General features: G+C 31.7%; 1 protein-coding gene across 5 annotated transcripts in view; it reads right to left on the bottom strand.

Moving 5' to 3' along the window:
* LOC143195855 (uncharacterized) overlaps positions 1-13,895 on the bottom strand; it is a 192,023-nt gene that overhangs the window by 58,379 nt on the left and 119,749 nt on the right. Inside the window, exon 1 of one of the 5 annotated variants that reach the window (XM_076403334.1) lies at positions 5,886-5,934. The exons of 3 other annotated variants lie outside the window; for them this stretch is intronic. The gene's annotated coding sequence lies outside the window, so the exon portion shown is untranslated. Of the gene's footprint in view, positions 1-1,618; positions 1,697-5,885; positions 5,935-13,895 lie in introns of those variants that run through there. One more of the 5 variants, XM_076403332.1, reaches the window with a different exon arrangement.

The raw sequence follows: 13,895 nt of genomic DNA, 5'->3' as shown, positions 1-13,895 counted from the left end.
ACTGTTGAGTCAGATATCTGTGGAGCTTTGCTTATATGTGTATCTTATATAGACATCTAGAGAAGAAAAGAAGTCTTTCATGAGTCTCTAAAGCTTGTTAATTTCCTCCAGCAGGTCTCACTTCACGGTTACACCACCTCAAAATCGGCCAAAATCTAAAGGAGGTCGTGATGATTATTGTCTTTTTGATAGTAGTTCTGTTTATTGGGTCTATGCTCCTCTTAGCTATGAACGGGTCAATTGAAAAGTCCCCGGCCTACCATAATATAACACATTTTTGGCAAAATTAGTTTTTTTTTAATTCAACATAATTCCTTTCAAGGGTGATACACTGATTATAGCGACCCTCCAACTTTTCGATGCCATTTTTGTAGTACGATTTGTCCTTTGCTTCAAAATAGGTCTCAGTGTCGGCGATCATCTCTTCATTCTACGAAAACTTCTCTCCAGCGAGAATTCTTTTGAGATCTGAGAACAGGAAATAGTCGCTGGGGGACAGATCCGGAGAATATGGTGGACGAGGAAGCAATTCGAAGCCGAATTCATGGATTTCTGCCATCGCTTTCACTGGCTTAGGACACGGTGCATTGTCTTGGTGAAGCAGCACTTTCTTTTTCTTCAAATGAGGTCGTTTTCGGCGATTTCGTCCTTCAAACGGTCCAATAACGGTAAGTAATAGTTGCTGTTGATGGTCTTTCCTTTGACAAGGTAGTTAATGAAAAGTATTCCATGCGCGTCCCAAAATACAGATGCCATAAACTTGCCAGCCGACTGTTGCGTTTTCCCACGCTTGACGGATGACTGTCGATTGGACTTCGGAGTGAAATGATGGAGTCATGTTTCATCCACTGTCAAATATCGACGCAAAAACTCGGATTTATTACGCTTTTTGCTCACTCAAAATGCTATAATTCACAAACTAATGATCTGACAGCTGTAAATTTTATATGCGCATCTTTTGAGGGCTAGGGCTTACGAAAAAACAAATGGATTTAATTCTAGAGCATCATCTATGTGTCAGGTCGGGGACTATTCAACTGACCTGTTATTAACCCGTACTTAAGTGAAGAAATATCTAAAAGGGAATCTTATTGATGATATTGAGGTTGAAAATAACGTCATGAGGGGCAGAGCACGACATATAAATTAAGAATGTCATACTTCATACTAGAATGAGACAGTATTTTGTATACGAATGCAAATTTGCAAATAATTTCATTTGGAATAGCAAAAAATAGTTTTTAATTACTCTATAAGAATTGTTTTAAAAGACTGTTAGATGAGTATATTTTAGTTATTTATTGAGGATAGATTGAAAAGTAATATATCAATAGTTCCCAGTCATGACAAATATAATTTATGAATATTTCTTTCAACGATTATTACATTTTTTATTCGATTAGTGAAAATCTCTTTTATTTCTGATATGCTAAATGTTATTGTTTATAAGAAAGATTATAAAATACATCAAGAGAGCATAATTTTGATCACTTCGGAATATATGTTGATTTGTCCAGATAAAACTTAATTGGTAAAATGAAGAACTAATTTATTTTTAGCAAGCATTTCCGTCACCATTATGTTGAAAATGAACTGCATTAATTCGATTTTAATCGACCTTCTGATTTTACGATTCCGATTACTGTATATTGATCTTTAAATCAGGAAAATTCTCCCAATAGCGCCGTTACCTGAAATAGAAATAACATTTCAGTAAATTCATATAAAAATTTGAGTTTATATATTGCGGGCATGTTTGTATACTATGAAAGTGCGAAAGAAATGAAAATGAACTTGAAATATTAAATAATAATTATCTTGTGATAGCGGAAAGTATTTATTCATTAAATTACTTCATAATTAATTAATGTGGCATTGCAATGTTCACCGTAATATGATAATGAGCAATGATTGCAGTTCATCAAACTTCATTATCTTCTTCATCAATACACCTTGCTGATAATAGTCTAGCAAGATTTTATAGATAAATATCAATATTCTTCTTGCGTATCGATGCGGATGGTGCTTCTGGACTGGTTTTGTGACTTTTTGCGCTTGAAATTTCTGTAGTAGAATAGAAAACTTTTCTTTTTTGCCTGGCAGGCAATGAAACAGCGATGTTGAAATGGTTCTAAGTGGTATTTGATTATCGGTTCCTGGGATAGCAATTTTGATAGTTTTTTCTCATTGCATGCAAATAGCTGGCCACAGTTTATTGTACAACTGCTCATCTGTCTGAAAGTTACTTTTGTCCAATAACTCAGTCCATTGATATCAATATCACTACTTCTAAATCGTCCAAACTAAAACCGACAATTGGGATATGACGAATCAGCACTACCTTACGTTCTTAAAAGTGTTTCATATGTTTCGGAAGCAGATTTCATCAAATCAAAAACAAATCCATTGATTGTCGAAAATTTAGTTTTGAGCGTTCTATGATTAGCGTCTCTATAAAAATTAATACTAAATGCATAATTTTGATCACTTCGGAATATATGTTGATTTGTCCAGATAATACTTAATTGGTAAAATGAAGAATTATAAAGGCTAATTAATAAAAAAATCTCTTAAAATTAAATACCATACGTAATGTGATTAATGAACTATGAACCAAATTATGTCGCTGAAATATTTGATAAATTTGTTATATCAGCCTGGAGCCACAACAAATTGACTATAAATTAATCTTTGTATTAATTATAAGTTGCGGATACTTCTGCAGGGAGAAAAGTTAAATGGAAGATTCCGAAAATAAACTAATTTATTTTTAGCAAGCATTTCCGTCACCATTATGAAGAAAATGAACTGCATTAATTCGATAATTATTCTCGAGGAAATCGTGACTATCCAAAGTTGTTAGAACTTCCCGATTGACAATTTAATTCGCCCGGAAGTTCTCAAATTACTGAATTGAATTTATATGAACGGGACTTTTAATCTTTCAAACAACAACCAACTGATTTGGAATGCCAATTTAAATAATACACCTTTAATTTTTGATAACAGTAAAATTTTATAGAAATAAAATCATCAAATCAAATGATAGAATAATCAATGCCTGAACCGAGTACTTAAGAAAAGTGGTTATTGCAATGTTTGAAAACGATAAAGGAATTTGTCCGAAATTATTCAAAGTGTAGCATTTTTTTGAAGTTTGCAAACAGCCAGTAATCACTAGGGAGCCCATCTGGTCTATACGGTGAGTGACAAAAAACAATGTTTAATCAAAACACTGAATTATTGAAATTGCGCTTTGTCATTAAAATTGGTGTAATATTAATAGTTATATATATAAATAACGGGTCAATTGAAAAGTCCACGGTCTACCATAGTAAAACAAATGGCAAAATTAGTTTTTTTATTCAACATAATTCCCTTCAAGGGTGACCCTCCAACTTTTCTATACCATTTTTGTAGTACGATTTACCCTTTGCTTCAAAATAGGCCTCAGTTTCAGTGATCACCTCTTCATTCGTCGAAAATTTCTTCCCAGCGAGCATTCTTTTGAGATCTGAAAACAGGCAAGTCTGGAAAATACGGTTGATGAGGAAGCTAACCTTTTGGGCGTCCATTTTCACCGTCTTCTGTCCTCATTTCACCAAGTCTAAACTTACAATATTTATCCTTGATGATTGATTTTCCTGGGGCAGTGTCCGGAAACTCGGCATTAAGCCAAGTTTTTGGTTCAACTGTATTTTTTCCCTTCATAAAGCAATATTTTATCAACACGTGAAATTCCTTTTTATCCATTTTTTTCACAATAACAAAAGCTGTTTCACTCAAAATGCTATAATTCACAAACTAATGATCCGACAGCATCTTTTGAGGGTTAGAGCTAACTAAAAAACATTTGGATTTAATTCTACTATCGCCACCTATGTGTCAGGCCGGGGATTTTTCAACTGACCTGTTAAATCGGAAGAAACAAGGAATCTGGTAGCGTTAATATCACTATCCGTAAAAACTGTTAGTGAACTTACAACTGAAAACTGGGACTGCGTCATCAATATGGATTAATATAGTACCCAGAAGAGGAAATAAATCTGGTGATGGACTTTCAAGAGGATTTCAAGTATCGCAAGTTTGGTTCAATTGCATAGCATGATATTAAAATTGTAGAAGGAGCTGCATCAGGAAAGATCAACACAACAGAAGAATATCCCTGGGAGTTTTTTTTAACTTAAGTAATGATTGGTAAACAGCAAAAAATACACACTGGTTATATTACATTGCTGTTTTAATGGAATCGAGATATTGTGTTGTACAGCTACCATAACTTTATAGATTACTAGCTGACCCGGCAAACGTTGTTTTGCCATGTAAATATATTCTACAGAATTTCTAGTGCAGAAAAAAACTTATTGGAAGTGGAATATGTGGTATATGAGTGAAAAAGGCATGGACCGCTGTAAACGATGATGGAATATAAAAATAACAAAACACCCAACATTAATTTTTTTACATTTATTTTAATTTATTTTAAGTATAAATTATTTAATCATTAATTCATTACATAATATTAATCTCTTAATGCTACAGCATGAAAAATATTTGTTGTTAGCCCATCTTTAGCTAATACAAACAAACCTGATGGTTTACGCACTCGAGAGCATGCAACGTATAATTGTCCGTGTGAAAAACATGATGTGCTCAAATCTAAGCCGCAAACAGACATTGTTTGGTCTTGTAAAATATTAATACACATTGCAAATGTCAATCTAATCGGAAATTGAATATGCTTAAATTGAATGGGCATATCTCTGGGTATAATAGGTATTAATAGGTTCGTGGTATTAATATAGTTTCACCCCGAAACTTGCAATTTAAAATGGGCTTCGATAACGTTTTTCACTATTTTTTTTAATGACTGCGTCCTATGCTGGAGACCGAAAAGTATGGAAAATTCTTGAAAATTAAAATTATAACTGCAAAAATTGCTCAAGTTGCGGATGTAATAGGACGCTGTTACATCCTTGGGTATTATTAAAAATCTATTTTTTATATAAATACATTTTATATTTCTCTTGTCTCATTTGCAGCCAAGTCTAGTTTACGTTTATAGTGTTACTTTTCGTGAAATTATTTTAAATATACGCCAATGCTGTTTCTGTAGTAAGTAATTAATTTTAAAATTTTCAGAAAATCTAATGGAGTTTTTATCCCCTAGCCTATCTTTAGCTAATACAAACAAACCTGATGGTTTACCCACTCGAGAGCATGCAACGTATAATTGTCCGTGTGAAAAACATGATGTGCTCAAATCTAAGCCGCAAACAGACATTGTTTGGTCTTGTAAAATATTAATACACATTGCAAATGTCAATCTAATCGGAAATTGAATATGCTTAAATTGAATGGGCATATCTCTGGGTATAATAGGTATTAATAGGTTCGTGGTATTAATATAGTTTCACCCCGAAACTTGCAATTTAAAATGGGCTTCGATAACGTTTTTCACTATTTTTTTTAATGACTGCGTCCTATGCTGGAGACCGAAAAGTATGGAAAATTCTTGAAAATTAAAATTATAACTGCAAAAATTGCTCGAGAAGTAATGTTTACGATGAAAACTATCCCATATAAGTCCTTTACATCCTTAGGTATTATTAAAATCTATTTTTTACATAAATACATTTTATATTTCTCTTGTCTCATTTGCAGCCAAGTCTAGTTTACGTTTATAGTGTTACTTATCCTGTAATTAATTTTAATATACGCCAATGCTGTTTCTGTAGTAACTAATTAATTTTGAAATTTTCAGACATTCTAAAGTTGTTTTTATCCCAAGAGAGTGTATACGGCAACTCTTATTCTAAAAATGTATGATAATAATATTTTTACTATGTGTTGTATCTTATATATACAAAAATACTATATTTTACCTTCTGATTTTACGATTCCGATTACTGTATATTGAGCTTTAAAGCAGGAAAATTCTCCCAATAGCGCCGTTACCTGAAATAGAGATAACATTTCAGTAAATTCATATAAAAATTTGAGTTTATATATTGCGGGCATGTTTGTATACTATAAAAGTGCGAAAGAAATGAAAATGAAATTGAAATGTTAAATAATAATTCTCTTATGACAGCGGAAAGTATTTATTCAGTCAATACTTCATAATTAATTAATGTGGCATTGCAATGTTCACCGTAATATGATAATGAGCAATGATTGCAGTTCATCAAACTTTATCATCTTCTTCATCAATACACCGTTCTGATAATAGTCTAGCAGGATGTTATAGATAAATATCAATATTCTTCTTGCGCGTCGATGTGGATGGTTCTTCTGGTTTTGTGACTTTTTGCGTTTGAAATTTCTGTACTAGAATAGAAAACTCTTCTTTTTTGCCTGGCGGGCAATGAAACAGCGATGTTGAAATGGTTCTAAGTGGCATTTCATTAACAGTTGGGACAGCCATTTTGATAGTTTTTTCTCATTGCATGCAAATAGCTGGCCATAGTTTATTGTACAACTGCTCATCTGTCTGAAAGTTACTTTTGTCCAATAACTCAGTCCATTGATATTAATATCACTACTTCTAAATCGTCCAAACTAAAACCGACAATTGGGATATGACGAATCAGCACTACCTTACGTTCTTAAAAGTGTTTCATATGTTTCGGAAGCAGATTTCATCAAATCAAAAAAAAATCCATTGAATGCCGAAAATTTAGTTTTGAGCGTTCTATGATTAGCGTCTCTATACAAACTAATACTAAATGCGAAATTGCTGTTTCATTTAGAGAAGCATCAAAAACATCGAATTTAGCAGTTAGGTTGGGTTGTTTAACATTGCATCAATAAGCATCTTATTACGTATACATCTTATTAGGTATAACTTTAATACTTATATTTTTTTTATAATTTAAAGTCTCCTTTTTACCAATGAGGGTTTATCTGGACTGGACCTACTGTTTATCTGCATTAAGCCTACCGATTGGCGAATGACCAACTTATATACTTATAATGACGATACTTATACATTTTTGCTTCGAACTTAAAATTACATATATATATATATATATACATATATATATATATATATACATATATATATATATATATATATATATATATATATATATATATATATATATATATATATATATATATATATATATAGAAACATTTTCGGCCTCTATAATGGTTTCCAAAAAGCTCTAAGTAGTCCAACGTCTACGAATTTGACATATTACGACGACATTAAAAAGTACGTATATTACTATGGTGCCGAGTTTGAGTTTTAAGAAATGTGTCAAATTATTTCTCAATGTATTTTTGTCATTTGTAACATCTAGCAGGTATATAATTTGCAGCTGATTCCTCCTTAAATTAAGTAAATCTTGAAAACGAGTATCAATAAATAGAAACAAGAATTTGGATATAAAAAATTAAAAGAACGCTATGCAGCAGCTGCCTTGAAATCCTAAAATCTCGCTCATGTTGAAATATAGTGGATAAATGGAAAATCACGTCACGAAGCTGAATTTAATTCCGGGAAACGCGGTAATTAACTATCAAATTAGAGAATCTGGAACACGAGGTTCATCACTAAGGCACGTCCGAATGAAATATCTGCTGCTTGCGAAACGATAGCAACTCTCGTTTAATTCCTGATAGGATTCTTAAGAAATTTACAAATCTAGTTTGCCTCAAAATGTTATGATAGTAATTCAAAATAAATAGAAACATGATATTTACAACATGCCGGGACCGTTTTGTCGCCTTATCCACGCCGGATGCCGAAGATTGTATCATGAAATAGCTAGATTAGTGTTGTGTATGGAATGATACACCAGCCAAATAGAATCGACTGCTACCTGATCTAGTGGAGTAATTTTGATCATCAAAGCTAGTGGAAGTTTGTTGTTTCAGTTAAGTTTCCCGGTTTGTAATCCATCCAATTTAGACATACAGAACTCGTTCATCACGCTAAGTCTCAACTTAACCAGGTTAGAATGACTTCGCTCAAAAAATCGGTATCAATTTGTCAAAATCTAACAATCAATGAATTCAATGAACTCTCTTTGTGGCGTATTCTAATAAGACTTGTAATGATAAGGCATGTAATCCAAATATCTTCTGAGTATATAGCGTAAAAAACTTTTTGAAATATAATTTCTTGCTCACAAGGCCAAATTTACGTCTTTGGTCATTGACCAATGTTTCCATGTGTAGTCGGTCTAAAATAGTTATGAACTCACGTCATCACGGCGTCAACTTTATTGCCAATTGCAGTTTGTAAATTGCTGTCTGATGGGTCCTAAGATGTAACCGAATATGACTACAAAATTCAATTTAATAATTGTCTGCCACACTCTTTTAACATTAACTGTAATAATTAATTTTGCATATATTGATATATTCCAATCGACTCAGAAACAAATTGTGTCTCTGATCAGCGTATTGCTTCAGCGTATTGCAGTGCAGTGAATATTAATATGGGTACTGTGATTAATATCTCTCAAAAAGAATAATATAACGTTGACCAAGACAGTTCTTGGTATTGGATCTATTGTTGGATATAATCGTAATTTAATACAGTTATTTCAGTTTCAGGAAAATGTTAATCTGGGAAGTATTCTCAGAAAACACAGGAATACCTCCTTGAGGGATGCAGATCACCCCTTCATATACTAATAGGATACATAGAGTTTAAGTTGTCTAAAAACAACCGACGAAGAGGGTTGATGGAATTTCCATAAAGTAGACAATGTTACTATACTCTTCCCCAAGTGAAGCCGCTGCAGAATGTGCCTTTGTGGGTCTGAATATTATTGAAGGCTCTTGCAACGACATAATTAGTGGCCCCAGGAAGTGTAGAGGTATGAAGATTCGACCGTAGCAAGGAGTATTATAACTCTAACTACTATTATAACATTGATGCTGACTTTATACAAATTATTTATAATTTTTTTATTTTGTTTTAATTAATATAAATTGGGAGGCAAAGCATTGGCTGATGTGTATAAGAACATAATGAGATCTTAGTTCTAATTGATTTATAATAACTATATGTCCTAGATTAAAGTTAAGTCCACATCATATTCTTATGATTTTAATATTTTACTGTGAATGGCGTTTTTTCGATTAAAACTTTTATTAAACTCATAACTTCAGGTATTTTATGAATGCAATTCTAAAGTTTGTTTTTATTCCTAAAATAGAGTAAGTAAAAGTGGCATATTCCCGTAAAATATTTATTGATCTATTGAAACAGGTAGTAGTTATAAGAAGCTAGGTCTGGATTAAACAGCGTATCGGATAAATACTGTGTAAGGCTTACGTTACTTTAATGAATAGGGTGATGAAAAAATTACTTTTTTTTTGAAGATAACACTAAATATAGGACATAAAAACGCTTTCCAACGTCTTCCGACTTCAAATTATATTACACATCATTTCCTTAATTTTTTGAATAATTTCAATGGCTTTTAAGCATGTGGAGTTGTCCATTGATCACTATGTTATATTCCTTCCTTCTTATAGGCCTTTCTTTTGTATTTGGCATATATATTTATAATAAAACATGTTTTGTGCGTCCGAATCACTAGCGGGCCGGAGGTAAGAAGATTACAGATTTATTTTTATTTTCAATTTAAAATGTTGTGACATCTTTGTGACGGGTTATATTTGTTTTTTTTCTATTTTTGTGTATAATTGTAATGCAAATTCTTATTATGACGTTATTTTTGTAACGCTTAAGATATATGTTTTTTTGTTTACACGCAAAATCATAATATGACTGTTATTTTAGAGGATATGAAGGTTCAAATAAAATTAATAATTTTTCGAATGATTCGGCTGTAATTTTAAGACTAAGTCTTTCATTAAAAATCTACATCAATAATTTCATTTAAATGCGTAATAAGAGATCAATTGAAAAGTCGCTGGCCTACCATAGTAAAACACTTTTTTTAGCAAAATTAGTTTTTTTTTATTCAACATAATTCCCTTCAAGGGTGATAGACTGATTGTAGCGACCCTCCAATTTCTTTTTGTAGTACGGTTTGTCCTTTGCTTCAAAATAGGCCTCAGTTTCGGCGATCACCTTATAATTCGTCAATGAGGAAGAAATTCGAAGCCCAATTCATGGATTTTTGCCATTGTTTTCGCTGACTCGTGACACGGTGCATTGTTTTGGTGAAGCAGCACTTCCTTTTTCCTCAAATGCGACCGTTTTTCGACGATTTCGTCCGTCAAACGGTCCAATAACGCTATGTAATAGTCGCTGTTGGTGGTCCTTCCTTTTTCAAGGTAGTATATGAAAACTATTCCATGCGTATCCCAAAATACAGACGTCATAACCTTGCCAGCCGACTGTTGCGTTTTCCCACGCTTTGGAGCGGGTTCATCGTGTGCTGTCCACTCGGAAATGTCCACTGTCGTTTGGACTTCGGAGTGAAATGATGGAGCCATGTTTCATCAATTGTTACATATCTTCAAACATTGCTCCGAATCATCATGTTTTTGCTTTAACTGTACAAAACAAAATTTGCTTCACTCAAAATGCTATAATTCATAAACTAATGATCCGACAGCTGTCAAATTTAAACACGCATTTTTTGACGGTTAGGGCTAATTAAAAAACATGTGGATTTAATTCTAGTAGTGTCATCTATGTGGCAGGCCGGGGACTTTTCAATTGTCCTGTTATATATTTACAGATCATTTCTCATAACCCATCGAAAACCTGCCCTCAATTTGATATTCTTATATCAAACAGTATAACACCAAAAAGACTGAATACTACCAAATGTACAGGTAACATTGCTAGCAAGAATTATTATATATTTTTTATTAATAAAATGTTATATTATTTAAATATTATTGAGTGGTGTTATGAACCTATTTTAATTCAATTAAATATAATAATTATAATAAAACTGATGCTATATAATTGATTGTATATATTAATAGGTGTTTGTTTGTGGTTTACAGATAATTGAAAAAGTTTTGGAGTGGAATAAACTAGAGTATCTTTCCACAGAAGCGAATTCAATCTAAGAAACCGTTTAAATTATGTAGGAAATTAGAAAATCTAGAACAAGCATGACTATCCGACGTGGCAATAAAATAACCGCCTTGTGAAATGGTGGAACTTGGACCATTTAGGAAAATAATCTACATCAAATTGCAGGGATGAGAACGCCCGACTTTCTAGCGGCTGGCTGAAAATTAAATTCTGGAACTTTTATTCGAAAGTCACGCTGGAAATACTCTATTGGGTATTGTATTTCGAAATCAGAAAACATTTTCGAAACTCTTAAAAGTGGATATTATAATAAATTCGATATACGAGGGTTGATGAAATATATGTTTTAAATTTTAGTCGAATTAATTACGAATGTGTTGGTTCGAGAATATTTGGACTAATCGACGTGTTGTAAATTAATGTGTGTGGTGTTACGAGAAGGATATTAAACAGTTGTTGCGATCCAAATTGTCAAAATAATAATATAAAAAGAAGAGGGAATAGTTCGATGAAGAAATCAATAAAAAATTCATGATGACGCATACAGTGGTCGATTTTTTACTTGGAGGCCTAAATTGCAAGTTTTAATGCTTAGAATTTCTGAAAAATAAGTTATAATGCTAAGAGCTTTAATAACAGTCCCTTTCAGGTCGTTAAACTTACTTGTTACACGATGCGTTCTTCTAGTTTAGAATCGTGAGCATAATGGTATCCGATTCAAGCAGGTTTTTCAGGCTTTGTCCTCCTGTGATTGATAAAATGCGATATGACGAATATTACTTGGAGTAAGTATTTTATTTTGACACATCGATATGAGCATTTAAATGTGCAGAAAGAGAAGAAGAAACAAAATAAGTGTTTAGAAGTGTTGTATCACTTCAATCAAATTAATATTTGAATTTGAACATGAGATGAAGTAGCTGTCCACTTTACCGTCTTCGAACATTAGTTCTTTTACGAAAATACAGCTAAACGTTTAACTTAACTTACGACAGAAGAATTTTCTGCCCGTTTTTTGTTCCATTAAATTGCTAAGACATTTTTCTTTGAGCATATAACCCCAAATTTTATTCACATTTGCATTTTTTTTGTAATAAATGGGTATTTCTGTATATTTACTTGTGGTACGTATATGTTTTACAACTCCTACAACTTTACAAGGTTGATTAATTTAAAAAAAAATAGTCTCCCACTATATTATAGCTTGACTCTGAAAGTTACACAATGTTGATTAGAGATTATGAAATCAGACCCACAGTGTCACGAGAAGAACAAGTTCTGTGGATTAATATGTATTGGAAAAATTGCATTGATTTAATTAAAATCTGTTGCTTTTGTTAATTTAATTTAATTGACATTTTTGTAAAGTTCACGTTGTAACTTTAAAATGTTGCTCATTTTAAAAACAATAATCTTTCAGTATGTTGTCGCTTAACTTTGAAAGTTACAGAATGTTAACCAGAGATTATGAAATCAGAACAACAGTATCACGAGAAGAATAAGTTTTGTGGATTCATATGTATTAAAAATATTGTTTTGATTTAATTAAAATCTGTGGCTTTTGTTAATTTAATTTAATTGATTTTTTTGTAAAGTTCAGGTTGAATAGAATTAAACGTTTTTAAATCTTCATCCCTCTCTCTCCGTGCAAGGAAACGTTTGGTGGACAAATATATTTTTCGCTTTTTTGTCTAATTGTCAGTAACATTAATTAGTTTCTGACTCCTGGTAGTTTTCAGCATCCTAATATTCAATTCATCATGGAAATTTTAGACAATGAGGTTGAATGCTTATATACATGAAAGGGAAAGAGTAAAGATAGGATCAAAAAGGTTTTCCTGGTAGTACTGCTGTTTTTCCTGGGAACAGCATATCGCATTAGCAAGACCATCCAGAAAATGTACTTATGATAAATTATAAGAACGATAAGTACATGATTAAAAGAACATTATTGTTGCGTGATATATAAATATAGGAACTAGTCAGAACTGCTTGAAAACAAGGTGAATACTGAAAACCGCGCAAGTCTCAGTCTCTCAATTTCAATTCAGCAGGCACTCAAATACTATATGCTAATCATTAACATGAATTTTCTTGGTATGGAAACTGGTTATTCGTAACTCTGAATTTTTTTGCAATCTTCTTGATTGTAATTCATGTTTTTATTATAAACTACCTCCTTTCGTCTTCGATTTTGCTTGATAAATCAGAGCGATGTTTGTATTACATACATATATTACTTATGTGGTACATAAGGAAAAACTTTGTTACTAGAAATTTCTATAAAAATTAAATGTGTTTCAGTGGTATTATTTCCAAAATCGAATCAGAAAATGTAAACTTGATAACATAACTAACATAATTGCCAAGTGTCTAATATATGTGAAATTGGCTACCTTTTGAACATGTTGCACTAATTTGTACTTTTAAATAGATAATTTTCAATAGAAACTTCTAAATTTCCTCTTTTTGATGATTTTATTTTAATGTATATAATAATTTAATAGTATTTTAGATGCAGCAACAAGATTTTTATCAATCCTTGTTATTTGAAGAAACTTTATGATTTTCGTCATCCTTAAAAGTAATTTGATTGTCATTTTAATTTACTTTTAACAATAATCATTTATAGAAGATATTCTTAATTAAACATTTAGATGTGATAAGAAAGAGAATGTTACGATTTAAAAATTATTAGTTATTTAGAGCTTATCAATTTCTAAATTCTGTAAAATCGGTATACAAATTGTTGTTAATTAAAATACCCATATTTGTTTTCATTAATAACCTATTAGCCAATTTAATTGGTATGTTTTAAATTTGTGTTCGCTTTTAAGCTCTCATATTGCGTTTATATATTATATTTTATGGGTTTTAGTAGTTTGAAATTAACATTTTTGTAATATGTTCT

Source organism: Rhynchophorus ferrugineus, unplaced genomic scaffold (assembly GCF_030347505.1).
Source record: "Rhynchophorus ferrugineus isolate W39M unplaced genomic scaffold, kcgeb_rfMv2 rfM4, whole genome shotgun sequence".
NCBI lineage: Eukaryota > Metazoa > Arthropoda > Insecta > Coleoptera > Curculionidae > Rhynchophorus > Rhynchophorus ferrugineus.
Note: the sequence above shows the minus strand (reverse complement) of the source record. Positions and strands in the feature narration are given on the sequence as shown.